Source organism: Chamaea fasciata, unplaced genomic scaffold (genome assembly GCF_029207755.1).
Source record: "Chamaea fasciata isolate MVZ Bird 193981 ecotype frontalis unplaced genomic scaffold, bChaFas1.0.hap1 SCAF_3, whole genome shotgun sequence".
Lineage (NCBI taxonomy): Eukaryota > Metazoa > Chordata > Aves > Passeriformes > Sylviidae > Chamaea > Chamaea fasciata.
This window is the reverse complement of record NW_027094088.1, coordinates 33,297,210-33,314,000: the sequence shown is the minus strand read 5'-3', so window position 1 is coordinate 33,314,000 and position 16,791 is coordinate 33,297,210. Positions and strand designations below refer to the sequence as shown.

The 16,791-nt window shown below is 41.1% G+C and overlaps 1 protein-coding gene across 1 annotated transcript in view; it reads right to left on the bottom strand.

Annotated features, from left to right (window-relative positions):
* The window catches only part of KIF26B (kinesin family member 26B), a 212,871-nt gene that overhangs the window by 29,245 nt on the left and 166,835 nt on the right, over positions 1–16,791 (bottom strand). The gene's annotated exons all lie outside the window — the stretch shown is intronic.

The following is a 16,791-nucleotide window of genomic DNA, read 5'->3' as shown; positions in this document are numbered from 1 at the left end:
ATTATTTACAGAGGTATGTCCAAGAAAAAAATCTCAGTAGCTATGACAGTAATTTTTGATCACGAAGTCTTAACTCTGCTCCTTTGAGCTGATGCACTGCTTTACTCACAGTAATAAATGTTTATGTAACAAAGGAACCACATAAAGACTATATTTGGTTTTGGCTCTTACTGCATGGGAATAATCTCTACAAAGGACAGTTTATAGCTCAAAAAGCACAAGCCCAACAGTGGATGTTACAGGTGTGTAACAGCTGAGTTCACTATGAACCAGTATAGTTTGCTTAGTTACGTCTTTCCTTTCTGTTAATAATTTTCATAGAGAGAGAGAGTGAGTGAGAGGAAATGGGAGCAGTGTGTGTAGGCACAGGCAAAATGAGTCCAGGTGGGGAGATAAAGCCCTCAGTGGTTCAGCCATGTAAGCCTGGCTTTGTTAGCAGAACAAAATGAGGCAGTTGAAGAAAGATGGGTAATGTGTTGCACCTTTAACCTGGGGGATTCTTCACCTGGTGAAACGAGGCATTGGGGAGACAATGAACTTGTTCCAGGTGGAAACTGACTAGCCTTGAAGAGAAAATGAAGCATAGTGGAAATTTCCACTGCCACTGCAGTTAGTAATCTTGTATGAGCTGCACTAGCACAACCCAGAGCACTGTGCACACGGCAGAGGGGAAGGGGGAGACAGTTGCAGGGACTACACTGAGGGGACACTGTGCTCAGGTTCAGTACCGAGAAACTTCCACATCTGGAAGGGGTGTGACAATGTAGCAGTCAAGAGGTCAAGAGCAGGAGAAAGGTGTTGCTGCAGCCAAGTATGGCACTTACCTTAAATTGTACTAGTACAAAATGCATATAAAATGTAGGGGATTCCTACATTTCCCCCTACAATTGTTGTCTTCTAAGAGAAAATTTCATATTGCTGAACAATCCCTGTGCCTGTGACAACCCATGAGCATGGGGCAGCTGCACAAAAGAGCATCTTTTGTTTCTTTTTACCAAAGGCAGAAAAGCAAATCAATGACAGAAGAACAGAAACCCATCAGTGAGGCTGCACCTGAAATGAGTCCAGTTTTGGGCCCCTCACTGCAAGAAAGGCATTGAGGTGCTTGAGCATGTCCAGAGAAGGGCAGTGGAGCTGGGGAAGGGTCTGGAGCACAAATCTCATGAGGACTGGCTGAGGCAGCTGGGGTTGTTCAGTCTGGAGAAAAGGAGGGTGAGGGAAGATCTCACTGTTCTCTACAACCACCTGAAAGGAGACTGTAGAAAGATGGGTGTTGGCCTCTTCTCCCAAGAGTCAGGGAACTACCCCTCTCACCATAAAAGAGGTTCATTCAAGAGCTGTAACTTTTGTATAAAAGCTGCACCAAAGCTGATGAAACTTAAAAAGTCCACAAAACTGACAAGGAGTGTCCTGTTATTCATAAATGACATAAAAGTTCCCCACTTTTTTAAGGTCTTGCTGACTGATCTCACAATAGAACTCTCTCCCAACAAAGCGGTTGCTATCACACAACTCCACTTTTACCTTTACATATTAAAGAGTGCATGGTTTCTGACAGCGCCAGCCCAGCTCTAAGCTGAGCACCACCACGCTAGCCCTGAAGACACACACAGACACTAAGAAAGACTTCTCCACTATCTTCTCATTTCTACCTTGGAGCAGTGGAGCAGAAGTCACACATGCTTCATTCAAATAATTCAACCGTCAAGAGAAAGAAGTTCTTCCCAGTCTTTGCCTCAGCTCTGTGAATTTTATGTAATTTGGTTCAGGTGTACTTTACACTTTGGCAACACCAAACTGAAGATATATACCCTTACTTACAGCTCACTGTGTTACTCTAATGAGAGCTCAGAGATCCAGATGTAGCTTAAAGTCACAGCAAGTGCAAGTTTTGGGGTGGGTGAGAGGTAGTTAGGAGTACAGCTCTGCTGAGGGTCAGTGATTATTTTAGAGAGAAGACTACACCGAAAATGGGAGAATGATCCCACTCCCCTCTGTACTTTGAATCTCAGCAGAGAACCAAACACCTTTCACAAGCAGCCATTAAAAACATCTAAAAAAGCTCAAAGAGAAGCAAAAAGAAAGGATCCTAGTGGTCTGTCTCATTACAGTGCCAGCTCCTAATAAATTCTAGCTGAAAAACAGAAACTCAATTAATCTAGGGAGCTAATTAAGCTCAGCAACTCTATGACTTAAAGAGATAAAGCCAGATTCCCCAAAATCAGCAATGCTACTTGTTAAGAAAATATGCTCAACAAATAGACTGTGATGTACAAGAGGGGAAAAAATTTTGCGGTTAAAACCAATTATGATCCCGATTTTAAATAATTTAGGGACTCTGCACTTGGCTGGGCTACCTTCTACCAAGATACACTGATAAAGGGAAGGAAAATGTCCTCTCTCTCCCCATGTTCCTCCTTCCTTGGGTCCCTTACTTGGAAGTATTATGGCAACCAGAAGTTTGGCTCAGCTTATCCCTATGGTCTAGTTGCTTTATATGAGACAACAACATAGCTGCTATGGAATAGCAACTGGAGCAGCTTAGGACCCCGCCTGCCTCTCCTCCGGGCTGCCTGTGTCCTGACCGTGCAGCAGCAGTGCTGGGAAGGGAAGGGTTGGAATGCAGCTGAACAGTGCCTGTGCCTCTAGGGCAGTCATAGGGAAAACACACAGCAAGAAAAAGCGTGCAGCAACATTCCCTGACAATCTGCTGAGGACACATTCTGGAAAGCACCTTCACAGCAGTCCCTCTGGGGGACTAACAGGAGCAGGAGCAGAGCAGACACACGGTGAGGGCATTTCCACCACCCCTGCACCAGCGTGAGGAGAAGGGCACGCTCCTTTGTTCAACACCTTTCTTTCCAGCGATGCTGCCCCCAGCTCCCGCTGCCTTCCGAGGCCAGGCAGCGGGCAGACTAAGCAAGGCTCCCCGCTCTGTATGCAAGGGGCCAAGCCAAGGGCTTGTTTGTCAGGAGGCCTGAGCTCGCTGCCGGTCTCATCGCTGGCTCACACATGCAGAGGAGCCGCTGCCGAGAGCGCAGGGCAGCAGCCACCTCAGCTCTCCTCTCGGTGCAAACACGCACCTGCCCGCCGGAATGGCCTGACTCCTGCGTTACTCTCACGCCAGGCAGATCGGGGACCATTTCGGCTGCCGCCCGCGGAATACCCCGTGGCAATTTGTTGCGGGGGACAGCTGGCTGCCACACGGAGCGGTGCCGCCCTTCCCGGGCCGAGCTGCTCGCCGCCGCGGCCCGCGGCACCCGGGAGTCCCGGCAGCGAGACACAGCGCCCGGCCCCTTGGAGTGCCAGGATTCAGATGTACCCAGGGGTGGAATACCAGGGTTACTTCCTCAAACGAAAATTAACTTCAAATGTTTGTAATTGATACATGAATATTCATGATCTTTGGGGAGGATTCCATAATTACTTCATTCTGCTTAGGCTCATTTGATCAGCAGTAGCGACAGCAGTAGTTTACACTCCTTCATCAGGATGCCAACAATTTGGCAGCATGACCTTCCCAGTTTCCTGTGCTGGAGAGCAGCTCTAGTTATTCTAATTGCAATCCCAAATGGAGTGGTACCTGAAAATAAATTGACTGCTGTTCAGTTTTAGAAACCGTTCCACTTGGCACTGCTCCTTCTGTAAATAGGTTACATCTCCGGGAAACCGGGAAGGTCACTCAGCAGAATACTTCACATTTTGATAAGATTTTATATGTCAACCTCCTAGAGCCTTCAGCCCACAGCATTATAGCAGAGGGCAGTGAAAGTGCACATATTCCCATGTGGAGAGGGGAAAAAAAAGAAGGCAGGCTTTGGTTGTCATTAATGATATGGAAATTATACAATTCATTTATGCAAGTCATTAGATATATTCCCCAAAGAAAGTTAGGCTCAAGAGTTCATACTGCCTCTGCACCTGCACACAAGTTTGCCTTATCACCTTCAGCAATAAACTTCTAGGCTTTTGGCAAATTTGAAGTTTGAGTTGAGAAAATAATATGCAAAGTTCGAAGATAGTAAGTCTCTGTAAATGCTGGAAGGATTAGCAGCTGGGTGGATGGAGAGAAATCTTATTTGTGCTCCCACAGAAATGAGACAAATGCCTTCAATTCCATTCTTGAACACACCAGAGAAAGCACAGAGATGAGAGAAATTCCCAAACACAGGAATATTTTTGGCCAGTATTTACACTCCTTTGGATGCCAGACTGAGAGACAAGTTGTAAGAAACATTATGTTCTTGATGCTGGTGCTCCCAAAACTGTTCGTTTAGATCAACAGAAAAAAAAAAAAAAAAAAAAAAAAAAAAAAAAAAAAAAAGCATTTACATGATACTGGGTCCTCACTAAAAACTGCCAAAACCCAAAGTAAAGCAGTGAAAATATGAAACCATCAGCATAAAAGCAATATACACAGTCAGAAACCCCAAGTCATGCTTTTTTTTCTGGGAATCAATGTAATACTTTTAAACTTTCCTTTTCACATACAGTTCCAAATTGCTTCACGGAGATGCATGAAGCTGCTAAAACCTGATAAAAGAAGCAATCCCTGTCCATTGTCAAGGAAGATGAACTTTGCAGCAGCTAAGTGATCTGCTAACCAGGATGGGAATTAAGCAGGTGGAGCAAGTTCCAAAAAGGAGGAATTTTTTTATGTCATCTCCCATTTCCAGCAGACACACACTGGCCTCAGTTGTTCAGCTCCAAACCATCTACAAATTAAAAACCCATGACTTCCATTTAGGAATAATGTATTGGCATGTAAAGGGAACACATAAAGATCCTAGACAACATGCATAACTCTCTTTATAAAAATCAGGATAAATAATAGGGGTAAGTATGGACTTAGCTATCTAACTCTACACATTCTTTTTCTTTAGAGAAGAGTAAGAAAGCTGACTTTCTCCATTACACCTATTTCTTTAAGAAACCTAGGACTGGAAGCCAATTGCACTTCAAGGTCTCACTTTACTACTCAAGGATCAAAGTAAGTTTCTTAGACACTAGCAACAATGCTTGCAGAATCTAATGAACAGAACACTGCAAATCCTTGGCCTCTATATTTGTACTGCCAACAGTCAATACGGGTGGGGTGACCTTGTTAGGGAGTGGAGAGACACCAAGAACTCCTTTCACATAAAAATGAATGGCTATCAGACAGCCAAAATTTTTATCTACAGATGGGCTGAGCTACTCACACAACTGGCTGATTTAGAGATGTGATGAGATAGACTGAGCAATAGCAGTGATGATGGTGACTTGCATGGCAAATAAAGATCATAGATGAAAATTTCCTGCCTGTGCCTCTGTTTTGGTCAAGTCCACAAACCAGCCCCAAAAATTAGGATTTTATTAACTGAAATCCACTGGCACTGAGGTCCAAACCCAGCTGTCACTGAAATCTCCAGAAAAGCTCCCATAAGCTTCAACAGCATCTGAAGTGGGTTTTTACAGATTTAGTGACAGGATACATGAGACAAAGACTAAACCAGTCCCTTCTGACGTCAAATACATGGCATTGAAATTAAACTGTGGAACCACAGGCAGGTTTATGATGACAGTTTTGGCAGCACAGGACCAAATCTAGCAGCTGGTGCAGGGCAGTGGGAATTCTGTCATCTATAAACACAGGCATAAGGAAACTAAATGTTTGACTCTTTTATATCTCTCACACTCCATCATACTTCAATCACAGAGAAGCCTAAATAAAACCTGAGGGACTCCAGGCTATGTAAGTGCTCTGTGCTGTATGTAAAAGTAGCAAAATTGGTATATAAATATTCTTAATGTATATATTTGCAATTTAAATCAACGGGAGATAGGCGGTATCAATACATTTATCTTCATCCATGCAGCAATTTGAAATTTAAAATGATGCACATGCATTTTTCATGTTATCTGAAGTTTCACTCCCCCTTTAAATGGATTCTTTTGTTTATTTTGCCCACTATAGTAACGTTGATTAGACAAGATTCTCAAAAGGGTCTTGTATATCTGACACTTCCAGAGATCTTCTCATAGCCTGCCACAGAAAAGGAAAGGAACTCTTTTAAACTTGCTGGTTAGCAATTGTTACTTTTGTAGTAGCAAACGTTACTACAATTGCTTGCAGTTCTACCTGAGGTGACCAGAACATGCTTTAAGAGCCCAATATTGTATTTATTCTGCTTAGAAAAACAACTATAAATTTGAATATTTCCATGTTAACAGCTGCCTCTTCACAAGGCTGACAGTCAGAAGAGAGTTGTGAGTGGCAGAAGGCAATATATGATATTAAAGTTTGTATGTATTTAGATTTAAATCACAAAAATATCTCTCTTAAAGTTAGCTGTTCAAAATCCAAGACGCACTAAAACAAAATTTCAAAGGTAAGCTGAACCAGCCTTTCATAAAAAGATCCTTTCAAACTTTAACTGTCTTTAAAAAGCCTCAGACTGGAATAATTTACAATGTGCCTGGAAGGTCCTTCTTCTGTTTACAAAGCCTCTGCTGATACTCAGGAATTCCCACAGCTGAAAATAGTTGAGGCTTGAGTACTTTTTGGCAAAGTACTTATTTTAGCCTTACACTCTAGCTTTGGCATCTGCTGTTGAATTTAGCCAGACAGGATGCTATAAGGACATTTGGCCTGAATCAGTACAGCCATTCTTACTTTCTTAAAATTGGCTTTTAAAGGTTTACAGCCCAACTGTGCAGCCTCCTCCCTGCTTCCCCTCTGCATGCCTGCTCTGACCTCCTAAAGACAGAGCAAAGAGTTCCTCAGCCCAACCCAACCCTGGCCAATATGTCTGGAGACACAGAGAGACCAGGAGTAAAAACAGTCATTCTGCTAAAGACAGCACATGGACAACCACCACAGAGGGAGAAGAAGGAAAGAAATGCATTGCTTGGTCCTGTGAGCCTAAGCCCCATGGGGCAGCATCAAAGCACAGGTGATGCATGGGGTGAGAAGAAACTGAATTATTAGCTCCTGCCCCTACCCACTACAGAGAACAATATAATCCTCCTTAAGCATTTAGAAAACCCATCCTTAAAAACATTATGGCTTTCTAACACTGCCCCCACACATTTCCATTTAGTAGCAGCATGCCAACTACTTTTGTATTTGCTCATGCTCTTTGGTTTCCATTGCTCTCCCTTCACAGGGATGGGAATGCTCCTGGCCACATGAACAGACACATGCTCTCTATTCCTTAACTCTATTTGGGTATGCAAGCCAAATTAATTTCATTTTCTCTCACATGAAAAACTCCCCTTGCCAGACTTTCTTGTACTTGCTTCAGTCTCAATTCATCCTTCATCTATATGGGAGACCAGCACTGTAACCAGGAGAGGAATTGCTAGCCCCTTGCATAACTATTGCTATTTTTTCTGCTGTCATTCCTAATATCTCCTCAGATTTCATTACCTTGTCACTGTTAATTTAGCTGTGGACACCTGTGATCATCAGCCAACATGCCTAAATCAGCACACGCCCCCATCCCCTTTCTAGATGATGAGCTCCCAGATTGCATCAGAAATTATTAGCAGTCCATCAGGGCAAGCCCTTGCATCAGTGCCATTTGTATTCCTGTAGCCCTCGAGGTCCCACAGCTGCTCCCATCTGATGTTCTGATCTGCCTTTGTACAGATGATGGCTCTCAGCTTTGTGTAAGCAGTCACTATGATTAGCACTCTCCCGCTTTGTGTGCCAAGGCTGCTGATAATAACACCAAAAAAAACCTCTCCTAAAACTGGTTCTTGAAGATCTTCCCTAGTAGCCTTCCCTCTAATTTGATAGCTCCCATTTCGATGGAGCTACTGTTGTCTCTGCAGTTTTCACTGCTTGATGCATCGTATTGCTCCTTATCTTCTTCAGCTTAACTAGTAAATTCTCAGGGGACACCAATTAAGGCATTTACTCAGATCTAGACAGATTAAACTACTTTCACCTAGACATTAGGTACCACATGCACATAGAACAGAGGATGAGGGCTTTATCCAGAAGGTTGTATCCAAATGGATCCCCACCTTGAAAGGAGGGTTGAATTTAAATGCACAGACAGCTGTTCCAGATTTCCTGGTCTTGGGAACAGTCAAGTTATTTCAAGGTTCACCATCTGACAAGGCAGTATTTGTTGTCTGGATTTACTTTAAAGTGAGTTTCAACTCAGGGTTTCAGTATTTGTTTCCCTCACATCTGAGTGATAATACCAAATTATTGTTGCAGGAAGACTTTCTTAACATCTCAGTATTAACTTTTGCAGCTATTGCACTAACAAAAATTGATCATTTAATTCAGATGGTTTAGCAGTGAACTCATTTGAAATCCTCTCTTTTCTCTACGCTTCTCCCTCCTCCTCCACACACTGATGAGCAAATCATTTAGAGAGAAGTTTGTCTGCTGACTGTATGAATTTTACTCAGTAGGAAAATACATTCATGTAATTGCATTTCAAATAGTGAGGTTCTGGATCAACGAACAAGTTGTTCTGTGAACAGAAGAAGAAATGAAGGCTAGTTTCCCTGAGTTTGTGGCCTGTGTTACATTGTCCATACTGTCCCCTCAACCCCACCTTGCCACATCCCACCTGACTCACCTCCTTCAGCTGCAGCTCTGTCCTCACTGCTTGTTGGTTTGTGGATGCTGGCTGGCATTTGGCTCAGCTGGCTGGCAAGCCCTCCTGCAGCAGAGCAGTGTCATCACACCTTCATGGCCCAGCCTGCTTCTGGGCCAGTCCATCCCTCTCTCAGTCTCAAGGGTCTTGCACAGACCTCACATCTAAAGGCCTGTGCCTGACTTAAATCTGATTGGAAGTGGTCAATTTAACAGCCAATTAAAAAATGTATTTGGATAACTGGCAATGAGATTGTGTGACCATGTATGCTTTAGCCTCTCAAGAGATAGCTAAAATTGTCTCAGAGCACCCGAGAAAGTTCTGCCCACAGAGTTTGTCTGGGTTCACAGTTTGGAAGCACAACATTGTGCACAGCAGTCATTCCCACCACCAGCTACTGAGGACAGACGGGACATTTCCCATATTAGCACTATGAGAGCGATTAGAGCCACCTATTTATAGCTGTGCAATGAAAAAAATCTCAGCTCACAGATGTCAAGTTAGCCAGGCTTTTAAGTCTTTCCTATCCAGTGGCTTAGATTATTCCTGCCTTATAATTTTTCAGATCCATGTTATGACTTTATATCCAATTAATTCTGTGGGAGGACAGCAGTTCTAAAATTAACACAGAGTAAACAAAATCATTAAGAAAAGGACTGCTATGAGAGTTCAAGTTGTCATTGCATTGTTAATATTCTTCAGTAGTTCAGGTTTAAGGGGTTTTTTGTGTGTTGTATGACATATTAAATATATAGCAAAGGGCTTAAAGGCCCTGTTCTGTTTTCAAGGCCACTACTGTACCAATTTTAAAAAAATAATAATTATCCATAAGGGACCAGAGAAGTTTTGACAGCCCATGAACCTCCCCTCAGCATAGCTGATTTGCATATAGTGTAGCTAAGAGGTGTATTTGACCCTAGCATTTATAATTAACCCTTAACTTGTCATATACACGGAAAAGCTTTATTTTCATTTCAGTGATTTTGTTGCAATATAATTCCAAGAAACACCAATTAGCTATCAAATGCTGACAACTTGCACTTAGCACTGATTAGGGCTAGATATGAACTATAAACCTATCACATTACTACAGTGCAACAGCTCATTACCAGTCTAGCTTTCCTAGCTAATCTTTTCTACTAATTTTTATTTAGGGACCTACTAGCCAGCTCATCTGAAAATTATATGCTAATGATCCATGAAGAATTGAGAGCTCTAAATGGTAACATGGGAGAAAAAATAATTCTGTTTGATCTCTTTATGTTATGATAGATGCCATTTAATCAATTAGGACAGCAGAATATATCATTCCATTCCAGACCTGGCAAATATAAAAAAAAACAGGAAAGGGTGAAAGCTCCACACATCTTGACCTCCTCCACAACATGAAAGAGCATCATCTATAGTATGAGAGAATGTTCAGGAGCACAGTCACTGAGACAGCCGTCAAGACACTCCATCCTGTGGGTCTCCTGCAGCAGGGGCTTGCCCTACTGCTAGGAGATCGGACCTGTCAGAGGCGGGGTCACAGCACCGTGCTCTGTGTCTTATGGAGATGTCAGGCAGGCCTGCTGCCAGTTAAGCCTCCAAAAGATTTAACATGGGGGGCTGGGCTCCTGGAATGTCCCAGAATCAGAAATGCAGCTTACAATTATGCCTGCCTCCTTCTCCCCCACCTGCTTGAGATTATGAAAGTATTTGAGAAACCAAAGATACTGCAGCAGTGACAATGACTGCTTCACAGTTCTTTGCCAGATAAATCAAATCTATGATAAATCAAAGTTATTTCTGAGATACACTGGAGATGCAGAAGGAAAAGAGCACTATGTTTCACAATGTTACCATTTGATAATGAGTAGCAAACATTATCGATGGAAAGATACAGGTAGGATCAGGTATGAAAAGGTGCCTGATCCATACTCTGTTAAACTTGTGTAAATTAAGGGCATCATGGGATATAAAAGTCCTATATTTAATAACTAATAACAAAAAAGAATTGAGAGCAATGACAGAAATACTTGAAAAGCAAAACATAATCACATTTAGGGGCTATCTCATCTCCTGCAGTCTCACTAGGCTGGAGTTTCTTTTCTGAAGACTGTGATATTCACCCAACATTACCAATATTGTTTCTTGTGTTCACTGGTTCCAATGCTGAATGAGTCAAAAATAGAAATGATCACACATTAGTGCCTAAAACTCCCCAAATTATGTGTCTAAAACAACCATTCAAACACATCCACTTCTGGTCTGTACTTGTGCAATTCAAAACTTGGATAATGGCAGAGCACATTATGCTGAGCATGTTCTCAACACTCATCTAGCCCTGACCTCAAGACAATAAGCCTTTAATATGCCAAAAAGTGGACTTTTTTTTCCTAAATATGGCAGTAGAGATTTTTTTCTTCCTGTTAAAGAAGGAGCAAGAATCCCTTATGACTACCCTTCTTGGAACCTGCACAGCAAGAGGAGTGAAGATCTGCCACTCTGCCCAGACTTTTAAATCTCCAAAAGGATTTTCTTTACATAAATATGCAAAGGTTTTCAAATTTAAGTGCCAGAAATGTTTCAATATGAGCATAATCAGACCACAGCGTTGGGAGATGTTCCTTCACTATAATAAAGGAGCCGGAAGGAAAAAGCACTGTCCAGATAAACCCTATTGCATACTATGAGGTAAACCAAGGAGAATTTACTCACACATTCAGACATTGCAAAATGCAGCGAAAAATAATATGAGTAGCATATAACTTACAATGTCACTATAAAATACTTAACTCATAATTAGCTAAGTCTCTTTGTATTTATGACAATAATCATTGGTAACATCTCTTAATTGGCTTCTGGCGATATGAAGACGTACTTTCACATAATGGAGTCTTAAAAAGGAGTTTATATGAAGCTTCAGTTAGTGGCCCAATTAATGGATAATACACAGAGAAGACTACAGACTTCATTAGCCAATATGGATAACAGATTAGATATTAGTAGGAAATATTTGGTATTCCTTATTTCTGAGAGATGAATTAAGGAGAAAAAATACACCCATATTACTATGAATAGGAACACAAAATTATTAAGAAAGTTATGTTTGTTCCGAATTTAAGTTTAGTTCCAATAGAGAGTCAACATAGATGTTTAATGCATAAAATAGATGAGTAATTGCTGGCCGAAATGACTCTCACATACCCACACTATTACTGTTAAAGCTGAATATTAGCTTACTATAATTTCATACACAGCCTGCAACATTCTTTATTCATAGCCCACTGCTGAATGTTGCCTGTTGAAAAGATCTGGTGTTTTTTGTTACTCTCTTCAGTTACCTATTGTTCTCTGTTCTTCCATGAGAGGAAGATGCTTAGGAACAGCAGTTTTCCCTATGATTATGTATCAGAGCAGCTACTAGTGTCATGCTCAGATTCCTTAAAAGAATCAAGTATTGCTCCACAGAGAAGCCCTGCTGATGAATGGAACCTGGTCAATGGAATTAAAAAATTATTTATATTACCTTTTGCGTGGGTGTGATATAATAGTGTTTTCAGAGGAACTATGAATTTTGTCAGGAGGAGGAAAAAAGCCATTCCAGTTTTCAGAGTACACCTAACACATGATTGTGATCCCACCAGAGACCAGGTGAGTTCTGCTACAGTGCGACAGAAGCATTACGTCCCTGCCTGGACTATCCCTGACTCTGCTGGGTGGAAGGTCCCTGGGAGCATGAACTTTCAGAGTCACAGCAGTCAGAAACTTGCTACAAACAACATCCTCATTGCCATGAGGGTCCCTGCACTGAGATGAGTGTGAGGACAACAGACACAGCACCTGCAATGGACACACAGGACTTTACCACTTGTGTAACACACTTGATTTTTATGTCTGACATTCACGTAAATGATTTCAGGCAAAGGAGCTCGCAAAAGACTGTGTCCTGTTATCAGCCCCAACAGACTGCAATCACGAGTAGCACAAAAACAATAAAAGCCACTGATTATAATGCCATTGCACAGCACATAGCTATCCAAAATGGCAGCAGTCACCTAAGGAGAGAACAGAAAATCTGTTATCAGCTTAACAGTCTTATTTTGTATTCTGTATGATGCAAAGATCTTAAAAGCACACCCTCACTTTTCCTGTAAAACACACTCCACAGTAAACAGCCTCAACATTAGCTGAAAAAAAAACAGAGTATTTCACAAATCTCACCAGAGCACGGTGGGGTAGGCTGCCAACAGGTTCTCTTTCACATTTATTTTCAGAGCCAAATCTTATTCAGGTTTGATCATCCAGCAGCCCCTCCTCCCCCCCATAGTTTGTATATCAATGTAAACTACTACAACTACAGCAGTTACTCTCTGTTTCCTGTGACATGAGAACAACTGTCCTCTATCACACCAGTCCACATGTGAGAGAGATGTCCAGGATTCAAGAGATGCATGTTGGCATGATCTGACCAAGAACACAGAGCTGCTATAACACTCCCTCTTGGAAAAAGTGCAGTTATTTCTCCAACACCACACCTTTGAAAACATTTTTGTTTGTTATGTATACATGCCAGCTGGGATATGCATCTAATTCCTGTCCTCCTGCATAGGCATGTAACTTAAAAATGCTTCACTTGGAGCCTGTGAAAACTGTTGGTTACAAGAGAGAAGGAGCACAGTCTAGGAGCAGAAAAGATTCTGCTACTCTATTTATACCTGGAGGCAGAACTGAAAATTGTGTTCAATCCTCAAAAGACTGCTCCAAGGAGATTCAGGTCCCACTTGCACAGAGATGATGACGTGCTTTTAACAGCTCACCTTGTAAGGGGCCCCCCTCCTTCGTTCTCTGCTGTCTCTGAGCTGAGTGATGTTTGTCTGTAACAGCACCCAAAACAGCTGCCACCACTGCTCTCTGTACCAAAGGGATCCACAAGGGCTGATATTTCTGACAGTGTGGACATACATTTTGTCATTGATTTTCAAAGACAGTGAGGTTTTGTTTCTGGCCAAGAGCATGAACTAAGGAATAGGGAGAAAACAATTTAGTAAATTCCACCATCTCTCAAAAATAACCCATTGGAAAATAATATTAAATTGTAGTAATTTTAAATACAGCAGGTAGGACAGTTTTTCTGATGACAGTTTTCTGATTAGGCAAAACAAGGCTAAATACAACACAGCTAAAACAGTTAAGTCTTCTGTCTGATATTAATTTTACCGAGTCTTGTCAGATATTGCTAGAAACTGTATCACCTGGATGGCACTTATAAAAAACAATTTTGAAAACTAAAATCTAACAAGTTCATGCTGCAGCACGAGAGGCAATTTTCGCATTTCAGAAGATAGTTCTAGCCTGCCTGCTTAAATCTAAAAAGTCAATGCATATTTTAAAAAATCCACTTCACAGCTGTTCATTGTGTGTAGACCTGGAGGCAATCACCAGCCAAAAACTTTGATCATCCAGCAGAATCTGGTATCTGAAGAGCACAAGAGGATTATCTCCATTGCGTTACTCTCAAATGTGTTAGGAAAATAAGAACTTCCATAAAAAAAATCTTGCAGTTGTGATGCCATTCAAATACTCTTGAAGCAGTAAGGCAGACTGGCTGAAGTATCCTCCACTTACAACCACACAATTCTCTTAAAAGCTTCTAGGGCCTGTCACTCCATTGAGAGTGTGATATCTAAATAGAGTCCAAGAAAAGGAGTTTGAAAAAAAAAATGTTCTACTATTTGGCCAGAAAATGCAAGCAAAGGTTGTGTTTTTCTTAAGTCACAAACACTATTTATATACGCTGAAGAGGAAAATAAAATAGTCCTGCTTGTGCCACTTCAGTAGTCTCAAATCCCCATTTGTATGGCAAGTTTCTGTGTAAACATATTGAGCTTCAAATTCATGGTCACAGACCTATTTGCAACCAATCAATAGATGACTGTACTTTTGCAGTTTCCACATTCACCAGTTCCATCAGTTATGTCCCTTGCAATTCCAAACAAACTCAAAATTAGGTAACACTTAACTACATACTGTCTCTTTGAACAAATAAGCTGTTAATCATCAAATACAGAATGTGAAATATCCCTTAGCAAGGATTTGAGGATTATCTCATCTAATTAGATATAAGCATGTTTTCTAATCTGGGGGTTTAAGCCAAATCCCAATAAAAAGATTTCCATTGATTTACATAGAGTTTTGGATCAAGCACTGGGAGAACTTGAATATGCAATTTGAAGAGAAAGAGACCTTAAAAAAATGTATGACCAAATAATGAAGGAAAAAATGTTGTTAACTGAGTTAAATCATCTGGCACAGGAATGGACTAGACAGCCCATATTCCTCCTAGGACAGGGTCTTGAGAAAAACACCACCGAGACTCTCTGGATTTCTTTGACATCATGAAAGTTTAACAATCCATTCAACCAGTTGTTTTCAGGCTCCTAAAAGCAGATTTGATTCTACTAGACTCCCTACAACGTATTTCATTGTTTATTTATGTAACTGCCCGCCATCCACAGACACTGGACAATGAAGGACGAAGATGAATTATCAAAAGAAAGTACAGTTATTGAAAATTGTCAAAGATTTGGACCCAGAACTCTGCACTGAAATTACATAAGCCTAGCCCTTAACCCATCTTAAACAGTTTATTATGTAACTGTTGATGGATATTTGTTAGTTACAAGTTTATTTTGCTTTTAAATCACCCTACCAACTAAGTGTTCACTTTAGCTCTTGAGTAGTTATTCCACTAATAGGAACCCCTGTTAGCATGTTTTGAAGTTTATAATCCTCCACATTATTACTTAAAAATAAGATATCATTCTGCCACTTTGTCTCACCGGAAACAATTCTCTCCTCCTGTGTGTATTCACATCCTTGAAACACTACAGAGTAGTTGTCATCTCTTCTCTCTGAGGCCTCCTTTTCCCCACAAGCTATGAAGCTTTATTTCTGTCACAGTGTTCCTCCAGGTGAGTAACCCTTTCATTTCAGACCATTCATAATTCTTCTTGCTTGTCTTTTAAATTCTCTGCAGTCTGTAACTGTTTCTTAGCAATGAGATGCACAACTTCAAACAAGCAGCTCTATACTGGCAGATAAATAGAAAAGCTATTTTCTTTGGTCTGCTGCAGTGGAATGTCTTTTTGCTCTGAGTCACACTGGTTTTGTACAAGCAAAGAAGGATCAATACAGAAATGAAATTTAATTTAACATATATCCATATGCAACTATTCATGAAACTGGAGATAACCAAAAAAATGTGCAATAAGTCTAATAAAAATTATTACATGCTTTTTGATAATTTGCTGCATTGTACAAGAGGTAGTTATTCCAAGGATATGGCTATTTAAAAATTGTTCAATTATACATGAAATGAATTATCACCATTTCTATGAGAGAAAATGTATTAATGTTCAATTGAGCCTGAACTAGTGGTGGAACAGGTGAGAATAAACTGCTGGATACCCTGACTGAAGGTTCAAAATGGCATTTTAATGAATTAAGTACAGATTAGTTTTTGTATGAAATTACCACAATGGCCTATTTGGGTTCCACTCAAGCTATATTTCAGGAATAACTGCACGCTACTGGATTGCTTGTTCATGACCAACCACATCTGTGCTGGCCCAGGACCAAAGCAGTGTCCTTCCCTGATGCAGCTATCTGCTGCCCATAGGAATGGCTATTTAAATGCAATTAGCAATTGCTGTTAAGTCTGACTATAAACCACAGCACTTCCTTTCTCATTTCATTTTGCAGTCCATCATTATTTGCTGGTTACAGTATCCATAAAGTACTAATTCACTGAGTGGCTCAAAGAGCATTCAAAGAGATACTTCATGAGGCCTGATTCTTCTCACTTGAAAGCTTGTGCAGAATGGAGCTTGTCAGCTGAGGGCTGTTGTAAAACTGGTGCAGCAGGAGTTCAGGCTCAGCGAATGCAACATTGCCACTTAGACCCATTACACATGTTACACAGACATTACACCCATTACACTGACACCACTGCTCCAATTCCTGTTGCTGGACTGGCAGGACTGAGTTGAAAACCCAAAGCTGGGGAATGGCAGCTCCACTGCATCTTTTCTTTTGAGGATTTTGTCTACTGTCTCTCATTAACTTGATGATGAAACACAGTGCTGTAGGATATGTGCAGATAAAGCTCAAATCTGCACTATCAGCTGTAAAAACTATCCTACAATAA